The 21,390-nt window shown below is 30.7% G+C and overlaps 1 protein-coding gene across 1 annotated transcript in view; it reads right to left on the bottom strand.

Annotated features, from left to right (window-relative positions):
* Positions 1–20,805, bottom strand: part of LOC114346096 (uncharacterized) — a 951,713-nt gene extending 930,908 nt beyond the window's left edge. Inside the window, exon 1 of the mRNA XM_028296888.2 lies at positions 20,284–20,805. The gene's annotated coding sequence lies outside the window, so the exon portion shown is untranslated. The remainder of the gene's footprint in view (positions 1–20,283) is intronic.
* Between the last annotated feature and the right edge of the window lie 585 nt (positions 20,806–21,390).

Genomic DNA, 21,390 nt, shown 5'->3' with positions numbered 1-21,390 from the left:
CTACAGGAGAAACTCATACAGTGTGTCTGCGTAACTTGGAACCATATGGGAAACTTTTTTAATATCAATTTTACGAAAAAAGTCATTCTTTATAAAGGGCTCTGCATAGTCTAAAACCTAAGACACAATCATCAGATATCAAATTTTATTAATAGTATACGAGGTATGTCAAAAAATATGAATTTCGCTCAAGAGTAAAGTGCCTTTATATTTCACAATATCGAAAATTTTTATTAAAAAAAGTTGTTTGGAATTAAAAATTATGTTATAATCTGCATTTACACCCTTCTAACCGAACAAAAAAAAATTTTGAAAATTTTCCTTAAATTACGGACACTCAACATAATTTTTATTTATGATAGATAGCTCCATTATTATTAATTTTACGAAAAAAAGTTATTCTTTATAAAAAGTTCTGCATAGTCTAGCAACCAAGATACAATTACAAGATATCAACTTTTAGCAATTTTATACGAGGTATGTAAAAAAATATGATTTTCGCTGAAGAGTAAAGTATCTTTATTTTTCACAATATTAAAATTTGTTATTATAAAAAGTTGTTCCGAAATAAAAACTATGTTTCAATATGCAATTGCATCCTTCTAGTTGAAATATTGTGAACTATAAAGGTATTTTACTCTTGAGCGAAATTCATGTTTTATGACATACCTCGTATAAAATTGAAAAAAAAATGATATCTTATGATTGCATCTTAGTTTTTTGACTATTCAGACATTTTTATAAAGAATAACTTTTTTCGCCAAATTAATAATAACGAAGTTATCTTAAATAAAAATGATGTTAGGTATCCGCAATTTGAGGAAAATTTTAAATTTTTTTTATTGGAAGATATAGATATAGAAGCATATTATAACGTAAAGAAAAATTCCAAACAACTTTTCTTAATATCAATTTTCGTTATTGTGAAATATAAAAGCACTTTACTCTTAAGCGCAATTCATAATGTTTTGATATACCTCGTATATTATTGATAAAATTTGATATCCGATGATTGCATCTTAGGTTTCAGACTATGCAGAGCACTTTATAAAGATTAACTTTTTTTCGTAAAATTGATATTAAAAAGTTTCCCATATGGTTCCAAGTTACGCAGACACACTGTATATGTAAAAAAGAGGACACACCACGACAAATAATCAATCACGAGAAAGAAGTTAAAAATATGTCAAAATAATGTATTATAAACTAAAATTTTGATCATGTAATTCCAGTTAAAGATATTAAATTACACAAAGAAAGATAATGAGAGGGCAATAAAAATATAGATTTATAATACAGGTTGTTTCATTAATAATTGGAAATATTTTAAGTGTAGATTCCTGGGCTCAAAATATTACTGTTTAACCCAAATCAACTAGTCCGAAAATGCTTCCTAAGGGAGCGGGAGCTCTTTGAAGATGGCGTATTGTAAGTAATTAGTTTTTTTTTTAAATACGTCCAGAACGCTTCTAAAACATATACACCTATTTCTCCTCCAGAGATAAATTGATTCAAAAAATCATAAATTGTGAATTTCTAGTACCGGTTATAGGCGTCCGTTTTGCAAAAAAGTTATGCGATAAAATAACCGTTGCCCTACTTAAAAGCCTATGACCGGTACTAGAGATTCGCAGTTTATGGAGCCGATTTATCTCTGAAAGATAAATAGATGTACCAGTTTTCGTTGTTCTAAATAGAAGCGTTCTAGAGGCATTTAAAAAAACTCATTAAAAGACGCCATCTTCAAAGAGTCTAGCTCCCTTAGGAAGCATTACTTTCGGACTAGGTGATTTGGATTAAACATTGATATTTTGAGCCCAGGAATCTACAGTTAAAATATTTCCAATTATTAATGAAACTCCATGTATAAATAAAAATATAGCACATATTTCATCCTATCACAGATGTAGGAAGTTCATTCGCCCAAGAAATTTGATAAATTGAAGGGAAGGACACGACGGTTTTATTTATTTATGATGTCACGGAATCGATGACGTGAATCGACAGTAATTTTGCTGTTAATTTATTCAACTAATTTCGTTTTAGCTGAGGAGTTTCATTTTCAATGACAACAATTTTTTTGTTTGTTACATAACCAATAAACATTGGAAAAATGCCATAAAACATGTGACATGTATTGAGGTCAAATAATCAACGCGTGCAATTACGGTAAACAAAGTTCTATTCAGTGTTTTAGTAAAGATAATAATCGCGACTAGAGAGAAATGAGTTTGTGGAAATGATATTTATTGAGTATTTACAAATGTTTAACTATTATGATAAAATATAATCTGAATGATATGGCTAATCTTAGATTGGCATATTAAACATGCAAAATTTTACTAAACTGCAGTTTTAGACTTGATTGGAAGAGATCTATCTACAGATAATACTGAATAGTAAAGCAATATAAATAATAAGTTTTTCAACAAACACTTAAGAAAGATTTTTGGCTTGTTATTGACTATCAAAGAAATGTTTCCTGAGGACCGTCACTATACCTACTCATTTTGCACGAAATTTGGAATTACTTCCCGCAATAGAGCGATCGTGGATCACTACCCGTATCATAGCCACATGTGAAAATAAAGACAAAACAATAAGGTATGCTTTTAAGCAAATAATGTTGTTTTGGTAAGAGGTTGCAAACTCGATACAGTTAAAAGAGATAACCATATTATCATAGGCAACGGAGACCAATTCTAACCATTTTTAGTACAGTTCCTGACATTTAAAAATTATTTAAATTGTAACTGCTAGTTTATCCTTCTATTAGCCCAGAAACAGACGAGCCACTCTGCAGCGCTACTCTGTGGCGCCTCAAAGTGGCTTAGACAGGCGATTTTGTAGCGCCAATGATTTTATAGTGGACGCCACTACCATCGACGATCGGTGACAGTGGTGGTCAGAAGCTACTTTGTGGCGCCACAGAGTAGCGCTACAGAGTGGTTCGTCTGTTTCTGGGCTTATTGTAATGTTTTTGCTTGTCTTCTTTTATTAAAAAAAAATTATTTTCATAATAATTTCTATTATGGAGTTCTAAATTATATTGTCACTATATTTGATTTCCACAAGACCTTGTGAATTATACCAACCCATATTATACAAGAGGGAGAAGAAATATAGAACACCCTAGAAGCCCGAGCAATGAAAGAACTAACTGACAAACGACTATATATAAAAAATATACTGAGATATCCTACTACTATCAGAAGAAAACTACAACTGTAACTATTATTCCAATGTCAAATAATAAATCCTCATGAGCAGATCAAGATATATATAAATTATCAAGGCTGGACGAACTAATAATGGATAAGACAGATCGCCACACTGTTCAATTTATGTACATATAGAGAAAGGAAAAGTCTTCACATATTGGAAAAAAGCAAACATTTTTCTGATCTACAAAAAAAGAAAATAAGCAGGACTAAAAGAACTATCAAACTAAGTATATTCTTAAAGTAGGTGTAGCCTTTTATTGGAGTATTATGCATATGCATAGTATAAAATACAACGCATTAGACTAGACGAATTTCAAACACCAAAAAAAGCACGGTTTAGATAAGTGTACATACATGACGATACACTACATACAGTGAGATAACGAGCGATCCACAATTATTGGGATCAAAGCTATTCCTCCAAAAAAATACGTACCTATGTCTTGTTAATCTGAAAGTCTGAAAGACCGCCGGAGTGTGACGTCACGGCCAATTGCGGCTATATTCAGTGTTGTTATGATCAATGATCACTTTTCCAAACAAAGAATCAAGATTGAAAACACGTTGAAAAGATAAAGTTGACACCATCTATCTATCGTCCGTTCGGCAAATTCAAACAAAAATATAACTCCAGACCATCTTTTACCACCTTTAGTCCAGACAAATTAATATATGTATTTAATATATTTTTACCACCAAAAATGAGATGTTTTAATCAAATATTGCTTCAATTATAATCTGCAGAATAATTTTGAATCACGTTCCGCTAATGAACTTGCTTTTTTGTCCTTAAAAGTAGACAAAAGTTTCAATTATATTGCTTAATATTTCATCTAAATATAATCGTCTATCAATTTTAACTGTACCAATGCCCAAGTATACATTTTCAAGTGTTAAACTGATTGATTTACGATGAGTAATCCGGTTGTAAAAATACCGGCATGTGCCTTAACAAAGGGACATCGGTTACTCGAATTTAATAACATACAAATGTTATCTGTTTGAATTTGCCGACGGGAGAAATATCTATGGACCCCACTTTACCCGATCTCAAGACCTTTTAATTCGTATAAAGTTAAAATGTTGCTTCTTCTGCTACTTTTTATGTTCAATTATAGTGTTTTTTAAGCTGACGTACGTACACTGACACGTATCTGTCAAAGTTGACGTAAACTGGAAAGTATATCTGAATTAATAATAGACATGCACTGTATAAGCTATCTCTGTTGTTCAGAGCCACCTATGGTGACAATAATTTTGGGTCACACGTTACGTATGGAGAAATCAAATTAATACAATATACATACTTACTACATTATGGCATAAATATTCGATAAAATTCGAAAAAGCGTTCGATACAGTGAAAACATGTTCATTAATAAATGAGCTAAAGACAAATCGAATAGACTAGACATTTTCAGGTTGTTAAAGACATGTACAATGAGGACATTATAACGGTTAACCTATTTGTTATAATAAAATATCAACGGACGCAATATGATAAACCAGGAATTTGCAGACGAATCTGTTATCAAACAATATGAAGGAACTGAAAAAAGTGCTTGGTAACTTACAAAGGAAAACATAGAAAGTAAGATTAAAAATAAACATATCAAAAACAAAAGTAAGAGCAAACCGTGAAGATATAAGACAAATACAAATCGGAGAAAAAAATATAGAGATTGTCAGTATGTGTATTACATTTGGATAAAAAATTCGTCCTACAGGGGCTGCTACATACAGTCAGAGGAAACCAAACGAAAAAAACCACTTGCATAGACAGTATTCGGTAAGTTAACATCAATAGAAATGCCCTTTTATGCAATAACAAAAATAAAAAGTATTCATACAGTGACGTAGGTACTATTGCAAATCGTGTTTTTTACAAAATCAGAAAAACTGAAAAAAAAAACATTAATTTGCCATAAGACACGAGTATTTGGGTCCCGGTGAATTACCATATTTTGGGTCCCGGTACCAAAGGACTAAATTAAATAGTGAAATGTCAAATCCACAGTTAAATGATATTGGTGTGCCGCAAGGCAGTGTACTTGGACCTCTACTTTTCATATTATACATTAATGATTTGGGAAACGTATTAAGCAAATGTAAAATTCATCTTTTTGCTGATGACACATTAATATATTTTTATGGGGAAGATTTTGTTGATGTAGTGGACACGATGAATCGTGAATTGCATTTATTAACTGAAACATTTAAGTTAAACAAATTGAAAGTCAATGAGTTAAAATCCAAATACATGTTTATTGGTAATAATACTCTTTTCGGGAAATTCTTAAGTTTGGATGTTCATATTAAATTAAATAATGAAAAAATTGAAATGGTTCAGGAAATAAAGTATTTGGGATTCATATTGGATAGGGAACTAACTTTTAGTAAGCATGTTGATTACATTTGCAGAAAGATAGGGAAAAAATAGGTTTTTTTCGAAGAGTATCACCATTTTTGACATTTCAAACTAAATTAACAATTTATAATTCGTTAATATTACCTCACTTTTTATATTGTTGTTCATTGATTTATACAGGATGTTCTAATTATGACAGGCTTCAAATTCTCCAAAATAACGCTATGCGAGTAATATTGAGATGCAATCGATATACTCGAATTCAAGATATGCTGAAAACTTTAAATTGGTTAAAAGTTGAACATTTTATGTATGTCCAATCTATGATATTCTTATTTAAGATGGTAAACCATTTATTGCCTGAGTATTTGAACAGTCAGTTGGTCCCGATAGCAAATGTTCATGAGATGAGCATAGCACTAGAGCTGCAAATTCAATAAATTTTTATGTTAGAACAACTAACAAGTCCAGTTCAATGAAAAGCTTGTTTCATAAAGGAATTGTACAGTTCAATAATATACCTTATCACATTAAAAATAGCCATAATGCAACTATCTTTAAGAGATTATTAGTCCATTATATTAAAACTAAGACCTAGAAACCAATTGGCAATGTTTGTTGTACTTCCAGTGTTTTTATTTTTATTTTATTTTTTTCTTTTTTTATTTATATATTGAATGTTTCTGATTAATTTAATTTGACAATGCTTATTTCTTTATTTGTTTAGTCTCATGTTTTTAATTTTAATTTCGGAGATACGTCAAAATAATTGTCAAAGTTAATTTAAATTTGGAAATCTCTCCGAAAAATATTAATTTTTGGCGGATTATTTGATTTATACCGTTCTAATTTAGTTTGTTTAGTTTTGTTAAACTTTTCCTTATTTAGTTTACATTTTGAAAGTGTTCATAAGTTAAACGTTACTTGAAAACTCCTCTATGGAGTCATCTAGTGGAGGCGAACCGCCTGATATTGAGAATTCGATGGATAGTAGCTGTGATTTACAAGATTTAAATGGATTTCTACCCAACCAGCCTCAAAATAAGATAAGTAGTAGTATTAATCTTAACAATATTAATGAAAAACAAAATACTTTAGTAAACTCAGATCAACCAGAAAAAACCAGGCCTGTTTATTTATACGAAAAAATTGATTTAGGACCTTTTTACATTTTCATTGAAAACTCTAGTTTAAATTTTACAGGAAAATTAAACGCTGTTAAAATAGGCGAGATCCTATTTACGTTACATCCAGAAATTGACAATTATATAAAAAAAATTGACTCAATCGGACGCAACCGAGTTAGGGTCTCATTTAAAAATTATAGTAGCGCAAATGCTTTAGTTACTTCCAAATTCCTTATTCAAAAAAATCTGACCGCATACATTCCAAAATTTCAATTGTTTAAACTAGGTGTAGTAAGGGATATAGATTCAGATATATCGGAAGAATATCTTAAAAATAGAATAAAGGAATTTGATCACCATTGCAAATTCTCGGTTGAGTATGTGAAACGAATAACAAGAAAAATAGTAGCAGATGACAAAGTAATATTTAATCCAACAAAATCAGTTATTGTGTCTTTTAAATGCCAGAATATACCAAAGTATGTAGTAATTAATCATGTCTTACACACTGTTGAAAAATACCAGCAAAAGGTAATTATCTGTTACCACTGCTATAGGTATGGGCACATGAGTAAGCAGTGTAAAAGTAATCCTCGCTGTTTTAAGTGTCATGAATCTCACCTTTCCGATTCTTGTCCTTTATCATCGTTTAACAAAAAATGTCTATCCTGTGAAGGTGAACACTTCACTAATGAATGGGAGATATGCCCAGAATTTGATCGCCAAAAGAAAATAAAACATTATATGTCTGAAAACAGCTTATCTTTTAAGGAAACAATTAAACTCTTTCCTAAGATAACTTATGCATCTATAGCAGCCAATAATTCCTCAATAAATTCTCATCAAACTCCAAATATGAATGCACCATCCTCTTCATATTCCTTTACTCAATTGTCCACGTCTCAAACATCTTCCAATCAGTTCGCTCTACCTTCAGTTTCAAATAGATATACAATAATAAAACCACCAAAATACAAACGACCTATCTCTTCCTCACCAGACCAAGTAACAATGGAACATCAAAAAATAATAAAGTTAAACCCCATGTCCAACAGACCTGGTGGTATTATCACCTCTTCTTCGTATCAATCTACATTTAATCCAGAACAAGGATATAAAATACATGAACCATCAAAAGAATTAACAGAATTAATATCAAATATAGTTACAAGTATTATCTCTAATATAAATCACAAAAATTTTGAAATTCCAGAAAAATCAGTTCTAGTAAATTCAATTCAATCAGTTTTAAGTTCTCTCTTATATAATAATGAATAGATTGGTAATTTGTCAATGGAATTGTAGATCGGCTAACTCTAATAGAGAAAACCTTATCCACCTATTAGAAGACCAGAAAGTTGATATCGCATTATTGTCAGAAACTAGATTTAAACCAGAAAAGTATTATAACTTTCACGGGTACAATATTGTCAGAGACGACCGCTTTTCAGTAACTGTTGGCGGTGGCTCAGCAATTTTAATAAATTCAAACCTATATTACGAGGAAGTCACCATGAAAGTAGATTTAATAAACGTCAATAAAGTAGCAATAAAAATAAAGTTTAAGTCATATACTGTCACATTTATATCTATGTATGTTCCCCCAGGAACCAAGTTATTGTTACAACAATGGAACAATTTCATAACATCTATAGAAAGACCATTTATAATAGGAGGTGACCTTAATGCTCACCACATTGCCTGGGGCCTAGACAACCAAACAGATATGAAAGGTAAAATCTTGATGGACTGTATAGACGATAATAATTTAATATTCAAAAATGATGGCTCTCCTACTTTCTTTAGGAACTTCTCGAAATCGGCAATAGACCTGACCATTTGTACTCCTGACTTAAACCACCTGATCACTTGGAAAACACTTCAAGACCTATTTGGTTCAGACCATACACCTATAAGAGTAGAGTTAGAGGATCAACCAACTCATACATATAATCCATATTCACAAAAGTGGAATTTAAAGAATGCCGACTGGAAATTATATGAACAGTATTCGGAAGATGTATTCTCTCAATTTAAAGATATAAATTCTTATGAACAAATTTTGCACAATATAAATACAACTGCATCCTACTGCATCTCCAAATTTAAAATAAAAAAACCGACTTCCAGAGGAAAATACTGGTGGGATTTAGAATGTGAAGAAGCAGTCAGAAGAAGACAGGAAAGTTTTTGTATATTCAGAGAAAATCCAAACCATGAAAACCTACTTAAGTATAAAAAAGATGATGCACATGTCAAGAAGATCACTAAACAAACTAAAAGAAATAGCTGGAGAGATTATGTCGGATCCCTAAATAGGTCAGTCCCTATTAAAGATGTATGGTCAAAAGTTAACCGAATAAAAAATAGAAAAACAAAGAACAAAGTGCCTGTTATTCTGTCGGAAGCTTCGTGGATAGAAGAGTTCCATCAAAATATCACACCGCCGTCTGCAGAATTAGTAATTCCTGATTTACAACTAAATGCTCTGTACGACTATCCAGAACCAATCCGTTTCCTAGTCAAACCATTTTCTGCCACTGAACTAAACTTTGCGTTGAAGAAAAACTCAAATTCAGCACCAGGTGCCGATAATATCCATTACTCGATGCTATCAAATCTTTCAAGAATTGGTAAGGCTGCACTACTAAATATATATAATGAAATTTGGATGCGCCGCATAAAGATTCCTGACGATTGGCACGTTTACACTATTATCCCGGTTTTAAAACCAGGAAAATCATCAAAGAATTGGGATTCTTACCGTCCAATCGGTCTGGCTTCCTGTATACTAAAAACATATGAGAGACTTATTAAAAACCGTCTGGAATTTTGGCTAGAAAAGAACGACCTATTACCAAGAAGTCAGTTTGCTTTTAGAAAAGGTAAATCCACACAAGATAGCCTCTGCCACTTTTTAATAGACATTTATAGTTCCTTTACTTATAAGAAAGCAGTTAGTGCTTTGTTCTTAGATATAAAAGGGGCTTACGACAACGTTAATCTTCACATACTATACGCGAAAATGTTGGAAATAGGAATACCCGAGATAGTAACATGGAACATCATTAACTTATACATTAATCGAGCAGTTCACGTTAGATTAAATGGAGATCAATCTAATTCCCGATACACATCTTTGGGACTACCTCAGGGTAGCATCCTAAGTCCTATATTATATATACTGTATACTGCTGACTTAGAAACTAAACTTCCTCAACACATAAAAATCCTACAGTACGCTGATGATGTTGCGATATATGCAGAAAATAAGTCAATAGATAGATGTAATAACTACCTTAAATCGACATTGAATATTATAAAAAAATGGGCTACCGATAATAACTTAACAATATCAGAGAGTAAATCAACCATTGTTACCTTTACTAAAAAACGATATGTTCCTCAAAGCCATCTACAATTTGATAATACTAGTATTCCTTATAAAACTTCAATAAAATTTCTTGGCGTATTTTTAGACTCCAAATTAAATTGGAAAGAACACACAAATTACATATTACGAAGAATGGAAAATGCAATGAATATCATGAAGACTGTAAGTGTCAGTAACTGGGGAGCTGATCCAAACATATCAATATTACTATACAGAAATTTGATAAGATCAATCTTAGACTATGGATCTATTTTTTATGGCTCAGCATCAAACTCTGTACTCCAAAAAATCGAGAGGATCAAAAATAAGGCACTTAGGTTATGCACTGGTTATCTTCGTAGCACACCTATATTGGTCATGGAATGTGAGCTTAATGAACCTCCACTTTCATTACGCAGGGAATACCTAAGTGAGAAATTTATAGTTAAAACAGCGGTAAACGATAAACTGCTATTAAATAAAATTGTTCATTTAACCACCTCATACCTAACTCATTATTACTGGGAAAAAAAGAAACTGCTTTTAGTTGTGGAAAGCTTCCTCAACGTTTCTAATTCCATTGGCGACATACACCAAATTGAACAAAGCTCGTCTCGAAAGCTAAATTATGAAGATTATTTATCTCCAGTTAACTGTCATTTAAGTAATATTCGTGCGACAGACTTCCTTACTAAAATAGACCACCTTCAGTGTGTACAAAAAAACTGGGGGAGTTATCAGAAATTATATACGGATGGTTCAAAAATGGAAGGAAAAGTTGGATATGCTATATATTACCCACAAAAAAGTATAAAAATAAACAACAGATTACCTGATAAAATGACAATTTTCACAGCTGAACTCATTGCAATCAAAGAAGCATACAAAATATGTATTAATCAAAAAGAACTCAATTATGTTATATTTACAGACTGCCAAAGCATTGTAAAGACATTGAAATATAATGTACATAATTTTGCAGAAAATTATATCATCAGTGACATCATAGCAATGAACAGTGAAGCTTTGAAATCGGGCAAAAATATAATATTGTGTTGGATAAAAGCACACATTGGTATAAAAAACAACGAAATAGTAGATGATCTGGCTAAAAAAGCAACAACGAAGGAATCCACTCTGCATACTTATCAACTTCCTATGGGAGACATAATTTCTATTATGAGATCTATCAAACGGACGAAATGGCAGGAACAATACAATAATTCAGACAAAGGAAATTATTACAAAAAAATCCAGCCTACACTTCCCATCAAGACATGGTTTAATCAAGTTTCCAACAAAGGCTTTATCAAAACTATTTGTCGAATAAGAAGTAATCACTGTCTGACTCCAGTCTACAAAAGAGAAATAGGACTTGTAGATAATGATGAATGTTTATGTGGAGAGCTAGCTGATCTACAACATATGCTATTAGAATGTCCTTTACATTTTATTGAAATATCAAACTTTTTTGCCAATCTAGTTCAAGTTAATGTACAATTTCCTTTTAATCTTATATACCTTTTACAATCAAACAATCTAGATGTTTATAAAATTTTGTACAACCATGTTAATTGTTTAAAATTAAAGCTCTGAGAAAAAAAGAAAAAAAAAATAAAAAAAAAAAAAAAAAAAAAAAAATAATTAAATAAAATAAAAAGATACTAAGATCTAAACCTCCGCGAGGTTGAATCGGGTTTAGGTCTTAGCGCGATAAAAAAATATACAAAAAAAAAAAAAAAAAAAAAAAAAAAAAAAAAAAAAAAAAAAAAAGAAAACTAAAAAAAAAATTAAAAATGTAATAAAAAAAAATGTTAAAAAATATAATAAAAAAAATAATAAAAAAAACAGTAAAAAAAAACAGTAGTACTAATAGTTTTAAAATTTAGATACTAAGCATATATTTTGTAAAAGAGAGAATTCAAAACACATTGACTGGCCAGTTGGTTGCTTAAACCAGTGCCAATAAAACATAAACACACACACATAATTTTAATTTTAATTAATTAATTAATTTTTGTAAAAATTTTTGTAATACTTTATGATAATTATACAGCGCTCCTTGCCTTGACAATTCTTATGTAATTTGTACAGGTGTGGAGTGCAATGTTTCTGTTTTGTGTATTATCTATTATGATAAATAAATAAATATCTATCTATCTATCTAACTATTTTAATCCCCCATCCTAATTACAGGCCAATTGGTAACTCTGGCCCTCAGGTAACTTTTCGGTAACGAATCAACTACCGGTGAATTCGTAACTAAATAAAGGTATAATCTTTTAGATTTGAAATAAACATAATATGGAAAATCTCTTTGCTTTTAAATTATTATCAGATGGATTTAAATAATTTATCATTGCTAAACATCTAAATATTGAATTTACAATTACTTAATAAAAACCAAGCTCCTGTAGAGCTCTACTTGATGGAAATAATATTTATAACACGTGTTAATGGAACACTATAATATTATTTCAATTATTTTATTAAGATATTTCAATTTTTGCTATTTTTTATAGGTACATACCTTACATATAATACAAAATATAATGTTTTTAAGCAAACCAAGAAACATTCGGTTTATATAATTTAAGGTATTAGATTTAATCAATGGTTTCGAATTCACCTGAAGAAAGTTTCGAGTTGGCAGGTCAATAATAGAAAAGTTACGAATTGGCCGGTGTACATTTTGACTTGAAAATTTTTGTCATTAAAAGTTACGAGTTGGCGCGTGTCCGAGTATTTATATCGTGATGTAAGAAATTGAGTAAGTAATTGCCTAAACAAGAACAGGCGGGACATTTAGAAATAAGCCGCCAAAAACGGAATAAAGCGGTAATTATCTGTAGAGTGAGGAGAAGAAAAACAAACAGAAGAGCAGAGCAAGATAGAGAGATGCCTTCATCAAAACTGGCGGAATGCAATGAAGAAGTCGAAAATTAAAAAAATCTTGGAATAGAGTATTTGAGACAAACCGGAGGTAAACATCCACGCCCTAACTGTTTCAAATGGACAAATATTTTACCCACTTTACTAAAGAGAAATAATATTATGTACATTAAGTAAATTAACTGCAGTAAGTACGGTCGATGTATAACAGACGGCTTCCAGGGAAAAACGTTGAAGGGAAGGTAGGTATAGTAAACAAGAAAAATCATTGATCCATTACTGCGAAAAAGAAACCAATAACGTATCAAAAAAACGATAAACTAATTTAAGAAAACAGTAAAATATTAAAAGGAAAGTTATAAAAATAATCGATTTGTATTACCGATGCACAAAATTACGTCGATTTGTACTGCACAAATAATATATTAACTCTGTTTGTTGACATGATTAAATCCCATTCGTATTATTACATACTTATCAGTAGTAATTGCACAAGAGCTCTAAAATTATTGAATTTTTCCCGAGTGACACTTTGACAGTTTTAATTTCACGAGCCAAAGGCGAGTGAAATTATGTCAAAGTGTCACGAGGGCAAAAATTCTATATTAATTTTAGAGATCAAGTGCAATTTGTTGCGATTATCTGATGAATAAAACTGTTCAAAACCAAAATTTTATTGTAATTTATTTATGTAAGTACAAATTAGTATCTACAATTAAACACAAAGTTTTTATAAATATTTGACGATTGAAAGTCATCACTTTTATAATTTTTAAAACATTAATTGTCATTAATGCCACTGAATGTATTTTTTCGTAGCAACGAAGGGCATCTGACGTAATATACTTAACGACGGGCAATTATCAAAAATGATCGATTTAATTCAGATTTCTGTAGCTTTCTATTGGTCGGAATCTCCTATGAATGAAATAATCAAAAATTATCGATTTAATTCAGATTTCTGTTGCTTTCTATTGGTCAGAATCTCCTATGAATGAAATAATCTACGTAATTTGTTCAGCAAATGCGATCAAAAAAAATATCGAGTTGTCTTCTCACACAAAAAATTTTTACGTAAATAAAGATTTTTTAAAATTTTTACGTAAATAAAGAAATTTTTTAATTTGTATCATGAGTTTCAGAAATAAAGATACATCACAAAGAAAAAGATGAATGATTTTGATTTGCCAGAATGTTATGTTTGGAAAGCTCGCAAAAAGAATAAGTAAATGAAGTATCAAAACACTGAATTAAAATCAAGATCAAACTGAGAACTTGAGGAAAAACAACATTATTGTTGATAAAGAGCAAGGTATTAAATAAATAGTATTGGAACAAAATAAGTGCCATTCAAATGAATCACAATAAAAGGCAATGTCTAACAACACTGCTGATGTATGTACTTCAAAATGCAAAAACGATAGAAATACAAATATACAAATAGGAAACCAAAACTCACGAGATCAAACTGATATCATACTCGATTTACAGCAACCATCATGAACTGAAAACTGAAGAAACCTCATAAAAACTGAAATTTTGTAGAGACAGAATATAAAAAATGCAAATACTTAGTCGTCAATGTTATCGAATCAAAACTTTGCTAAAAATAAAAAAAAAATTAAGACCAAAAGATATGGAGATGTAAGTAGAAAAGACGATTTTCAACAAGATAAAAACAGAAAAAACTAATATGCAAAAAACTAAAAGCTAAAAACTAAAATCCAAAAAAGTTAAGTAATGGAAAAAAAAAATAGAAATCCAAAACATTCCAGTTTAAATAAACTTAAATACAAAATGGTATGGAATACGGAACGAAGTTGAACAAAACAGAACAGCCACATATATGTGACACAATGTAGGTAGGTACCAAACTGAATCAATTTTATTAAAACTGCGTAGGCACATCAGAAAATCATAAAAGAACCTGAGTACACAGACAAATACTGAAAGTGGTAGGGGTAGGTATATGAACGACAAAATAAAGAATAAAAACATGAATGAAACGTAGAAAGAATATAAAAAAAGCAACTGACTTAACAGGATGAAAGAATAGACTGAAAAAGTAGCTGAAGGAAAGATAAAAAGTCTTGATGACCACAAGCCTAAAATTAAGTGATTAGATTTTTAGAAAAATATAAACAAGAATATAGGAAACCTAAAAATATATCTACAAACAACAAGAAATATGATGAAAAAACTACTTGACAAAAAATAGATCAAGACAATCAATATGGCGCTTAAAACAAAAAACTGAAATGACAAGACAGGCAGATTTCGACAAAAGACATAAACATTAAGCTAGAGGTGTCTGCAAGAGTGTTTGTTTGGAAAGCTTGTAAATTTATAAGAATAAATAAAATATCAAAATTAGTAGTTGATAAAGAAAAAGATAATAAATAAATAGTATTGGAACAAAATAATCCCGACCCAAATAAAGAATCACAATAAAAGGCACTGCATAATAAAATGGATACCTTTGAGACAGGTTAACTTGGATAATCTATTAACACTGATTTGGGCAAGGATTTTAAAACAAGTGAATGCAACAAGCAAAACGTTAGAAACTGTGGACTTAAACGTGTCAATTGGAGTAGAATTAATGACGAGCTTTGTTGGAGACGTAAGAAATAAATTAAGCGAAATTGAACTAGAAGCCAAAAATATTTTTTATGAAGGCAATAATCTTAAACATATTTCTATAGAATTGGCCTTCAAAAAACAAAGAAAAAACATTTTCGACGAATCAGTTGAAAGTGAAACAATTTTAAAGGGGCAAGAGATATTCAGAATTGAAGTAGGTACCTAGAGAGAGAGAGAGACATACTTTATTGATACAATGTACCAAAAGGCCATCGGTAGGTACATACCTATTTAATGTTATATGCCACAATATTTCTCAAGATCTTTTAAAGAGAATATAATGCTACAAAGATGTTACATCAGCTGTTATATGTTTTTTTACGCTAAATAAAGTCAAAAAGTGAATTAATATTTTATGCGAGGAATATAAAAAAGATGTTGATGAAACCAAAGAGAACATGCATAATAAAATTATTCATTTTATAACGTTATGCCAAAATTTAAATAAACATTTGAAAATTTGGTGTCATCCAGGATGTAAAGGCAACTTTTGCCAATTTTTAAAAGTTTATTTGACGATACCAATTTTTCTAATGCGTCAAGTGAGCGGTCTCTTTTGTCTTTAAAAAGAATAAAGATAATACATATTATTATATTGAAGGTCAACGGGTCAAGAAAACCTAGACGCATTATTACTATCGTATTATAAAAAATAAAGAAGTGGAGCAACAGAATTTTGATAGTACTAATATGGCAGTTTGCTAATGCCTAGTCAAGAAAAAAAGTGAGCTAATTTTTGTCTTCTTTATATTTTAGAATATGTTTTTTTGTTTGTCATGTGTTGTTCTGTAGAACTTTCTGTTTTTTTTTTATATTTTTAAATGTATTTTTTGGAATATTTTTTACGTATTCTATTTTTCTCGTTTGTTTTAAAAATATTTTTAAAATTTTTTAAAAATGTATGGGTTTTACAATAAACGTTTATAGTTAATGCAGGTTAATGTATGCGTTTTTTTGTTTAAAAAATTGACAACCAATAGCAATGAAGGGGGCCTTTAAATCTCTAGTGCCCAGGGCCCGAAGTTAGGTTAAACCGGCACTGGAACGTATGAACATGAAAAGAACAACAACCGAAACAGAAAAAAGAGGAAAGATAAAAATCCCACCCACAAGCCTAAAATTGTATAACACTAAGTCAATAGATTTTTAGAGAAATATAAACAAGACTATAAGAAACCTAAAAATACATTTTAGAATATGTTTTTTTGTTTGTCATGTTTTGTTCTTTAGAACTTTCTGTTTTTTTTTTATATTTTTAAATGTATTTTTTGGAGTATTTTTTACGTATTCTATTTTTCTCGTTTGTTTTAAAAATACTTTTAAAATTTTTTAAAAATGTATGGGTTTTACAATAAACGTTTATAGTTAATGCAGGTTAATGTATGCGTTTTTTGTTAAAAAAATTGACAACGAATAGCAATGAAGGGGGCCCTTAAATCTCTAGTGCCCAGGGCCCGAAGTTAGATTAAACCGGCACTGGAACGTATGAAGAACATGAAAAGAACAACAACCGAAACAGAAAAAAGAGGAAAGATAAAAATCCCACCCACAAGTCTAAAATTGTATAACACTAAGTCAATAGATTTTTAGAGAAATATAAACAAGAATATAAGAAACCTAAAAATACACAAACAACAAGAAAATGATGAAAAAAACTACTTGACATAAAAATTATAAATAGAGCTTTTCATCGATTGTCATTTGTTTCAAGCTTCTGTCATGTATAATCTGTGTATAATATTAATATACACGGATTATACGACATATTATGACAGAAGCTCGAAACAAATGACTGTGAATGAACAGTCCTATAGATCAAGACAATCAATAATATGGCGTTTAAAACAAAAGAATGTTAAATGACAAGACACGCAGATTTCGACTGAAGACATTAAAGTGAGGTTAGATAATGTTTGCGTGAGTGTTTGTTTGGAAATCTTGTAAAATAAGAATAAATAAAACATCAAAACACTGAATTAAAATCTAAATAAAACTGAGAACTTTGGGAAAAACAAAATAGAAAAAATTTAGACCAAAATAACTCCCACTCAAATAAAGAATCACAATAAAACAAAGGTGTAACCAGAATGGTCCTAAGGGGGGGGGAGGGGTTACATCTACTTGAAGATCTCTGGGGGTATTTAATAATAATGGTGAATTAAGCGTATAGAGCTCAAAGTACATCCAAAAGGGGGTTATAACCCCCAAAACCAAACCCTGGTTACGCCTATGCAATAAAAGGCAGTGTCTTAACAACATTGGTGATGTGCTTAAAAATAAAAAAAACGATAGAAAGACAAATAAGTCTTAAAATACAAATAGGACACCAAAAAGTCCTATAGGGAATTCCAGAAACGTCAGGATATAAAAAATAAAAATAGTGGTCAATGTTTCGAATCAAAACTTTGCTAAAGAATGAAAAAAATAAACGTTTAAGGCCCAAAGATCTGGAATTTCTGGAAGTAAGTAGAATACATGATTTTCAACATGATAAAAAGACAGAAAAACAAAAGAAAACTAAGTTAATTGAGAAAAAATAGGAATCCACAACATTCCAGTTGAAAAAACTGAACACAAAATGGTATCGAATAGAGAAAGAAGTTGTAACAGAGCAGCCATACTTATGTGACGCAATATACCAAAAGAAACTAATATTGAAACTGCGTAGGCACACCAGAAAACACCAAACAACATCAACAGATAAATACTGAAAGGGCTACGTATATTAACGACAAAATAAAAACGAAAAAATGAATGAAACCTAAAACGAATACGGAAAGCAAAAAAACGAAACTGATGACTTCGCAGGATAAAAGAATATACTGAAAAAAATCTAAAATCTAAAGGAATTATAAAACATAATTTGTTGATAAAACTGTCAACCATAAACCAGATTTTTAGAAAAATATAAGCAAACAATAATATAAAGGATAAGTAAAAATATACAAATAATAAGAAATATGGCGAAAAACTAAATGACAAATAAATTAAAAATAGATCAAGACAATCAATATATAAAAATACACAAACAACAAGAAAATGATGAAAAAAACTACTTGACATAAAAATTATAAATAGAGCTTTTCATCGATTGTCATTTGTTTCAAGCTTCTGTCATGTATAATCTGTGTATAATATTAATATACACGGATTATACGACATATTATGACAGAAGCTCGAAACAAATGACTGTGAATGAACAGTCCTATAGATCAAGACAATCAATAATATGGCGTTTAAAACAAAAGAATGTTAAATGACAAGACACGCAGATTTCGACTGAAGACATTAAAGTGAGGTTAGATAATGTTTGCGTGAGTGTTTGTTTGGAAATCTTGTAAAATAAGAATAAATAAAACATCAAAACACTGAATTAAAATCTAAATAAAACTGAGAACTTTGGGAAAAACAAAATAGAAAAAATTTAGACCAAAATAACTCCCACTCAAATAAAGAATCACAATAAAACAAAGGTGTAACCAGAATGGTCCTAAGGGGGGGGGGGAGGGGTTACATCTACTTGAAGATCTCTGGGGGTATTTAATAATAATGGTGAATTAAGCGTATAGAGCTCAAAGTACATCCAAAAGGGGGTTATAACCCCCAAAACCAAACCCTGGTTACGCCTATGCAATAAAAGGCAGTGTCTTAACAACATTGGTGATGTGCTTAAAAATAAAAAAAACGATAGAAAGACAAATAAGTCTTAAAATACAAATAGGACACCAAAAAGTCCTATAGGGAATTCCAGAAACGTCAGGATATAAAAAATAAAAATAGTGGTCAATGTTTCGAATCAAAACTTTGCTAAAGAATGAAAAAAATAAACGTTTAAGGCCCAAAGATCTGGAATTTCTGGAAGTAAGTAGAATACATGATTTTCAACATGATAAAAAGACAGAAAAACAAAAGAAAACTAAGTTAATTGAGAAAAAATAGGAATCCACAACATTCCAGTTGAAAAAACTGAACACAAAATGGTATCGAATAGAGAAAGAAGTTGTAACAGAGCAGCCATACTTATGTGACGCAATATACCAAAAGAAACTAATATTGAAACTGCGTAGGCACACCAGAAAACACCAAACAACATCAACAGATAAATACTGAAAGGGCTACGTATATTAACGACAAAATAAAAACGAAAAAATGAATGAAACCTAAAACGAATATGGAAAGCAAAAAAACGAAACTGATGACTTCGCAGGATAAAAGAATATACTGAAAAAAATCTAAAATCTAAAGGAATTATAAAACATAATTTGTTGATAAAACTGTCAACCATAAACCAGATTTTTAGAAAAATATAAGCAAACAATAATATAAAGGATAAGTAAAAATATACAAATAATAAGAAATATGGCGAAAAACTAAATGACAAATAAATTAAAAATAGATCAAGACAATCAATATGGCGTTTAAAACAAAAGACTGTTAAATGACAAGACACGCAGATTTTGACAGAAGAAATAAAAATTAGGCTAGATGTGTAAAAATAGTAGTTTTAAAATAAGAAAAGGGGAATAACCTCGTTTCCGTTCATTTTACTTTTGTAATTCCACGATAATTAATTATTTTCACAGGAGATTCATTTTTAAAGCAACATTCGTAATCTACAAGATAAAATCCCCTGCTGAGAGCAGGTAGTCCACTTACCTTTAGCAATCGATAAGAAATTTCTCGTAATCCACAAAAAGTATCACAAAGTAATCCTTTGGAAAAGTGCCACACTAACTTAAATCCACTGTATTTTCATCGCACACTGTACATGTTTTTTCACTGCGAAATTGGTTTCTTACACCCGAACTGGTTAGAAACTACACCAAACCAAACGGTACTATACCAAAAATAACATCCGACGTGGCAAAGAAACGAAAATAGCAATCGAAACGACAAAACACACAATATCGCTCTTTATTATTATCGTTGGTTAAACATTTTTCTACCACACACTCTCGCACTATTCATCCACTTGCCACTGCCAAAAGCCACTTGCACTTCAGCGGGTCACTATTAATTGTGATGGTAGTTTGCCTACGTTGGTGGAGGAACGACCACTTGAGTCAGATTTCTTTGTAGCGGAATTTGTTGTTTGAGAATTCGCGACAATGAGAATAAAAAATGACAGGCGCGGTTCGAAAAGACGACTGATTACACGTCCCCTTCGGATGCCACGACTCGAATGCGAGCGGCGAGGCGGGAAAGGAAAAGCACAACGCAGAATTGGGGAGTGGGGGTAGTAGCCGCTCGTTGTCGTCCTCGTCGGCTTCTTGCGTCGTTGCCAACATTTCTTTCTTTCCTAGATGTAAGGTATTCATAAGATAAGTGAAAAATCTTGAGAAGCGAGCCAAAACAAATCGATCTCCGATCTCTTGATCTCGACAAGGGAAAAAATTAGTGCACAGTATGTGAGTGATTGTTAATGACAACCTTTATCCTTTGTTGTCATTTATTTCGAGCTTCTGTAATATATGTTGTATGTATTATGATCTGTGTATAATAATTAATATAATACACGAATTATACGACATGTGACCAGAGGAGTAATTTAATAGGGTCAGGGGGGCATTTGCCCCCTGACCCTGAAAATGACTGAAATTTACAAAAAATAGATCAATTTTGTATTATGATTGTTTTTGTTCTTCTTCTTCTTCTTCCTTTTTTTTGGGTTTCGATTTTTTTTTAATCATTTACCCAGTACATGTTATTGGTTATGCGCGTCTTGCTCAAGGCAATGCACAACCAGGTGTCCTGTCAACTTCA

This window comes from Diabrotica virgifera, chromosome 1 (genome assembly GCF_917563875.1).
Source record: "Diabrotica virgifera virgifera chromosome 1, PGI_DIABVI_V3a".
Taxonomy (NCBI): Eukaryota; Metazoa; Arthropoda; class Insecta; order Coleoptera; family Chrysomelidae; genus Diabrotica; species Diabrotica virgifera.
This window is presented reverse-complemented; position numbering and strand designations above follow the sequence as displayed.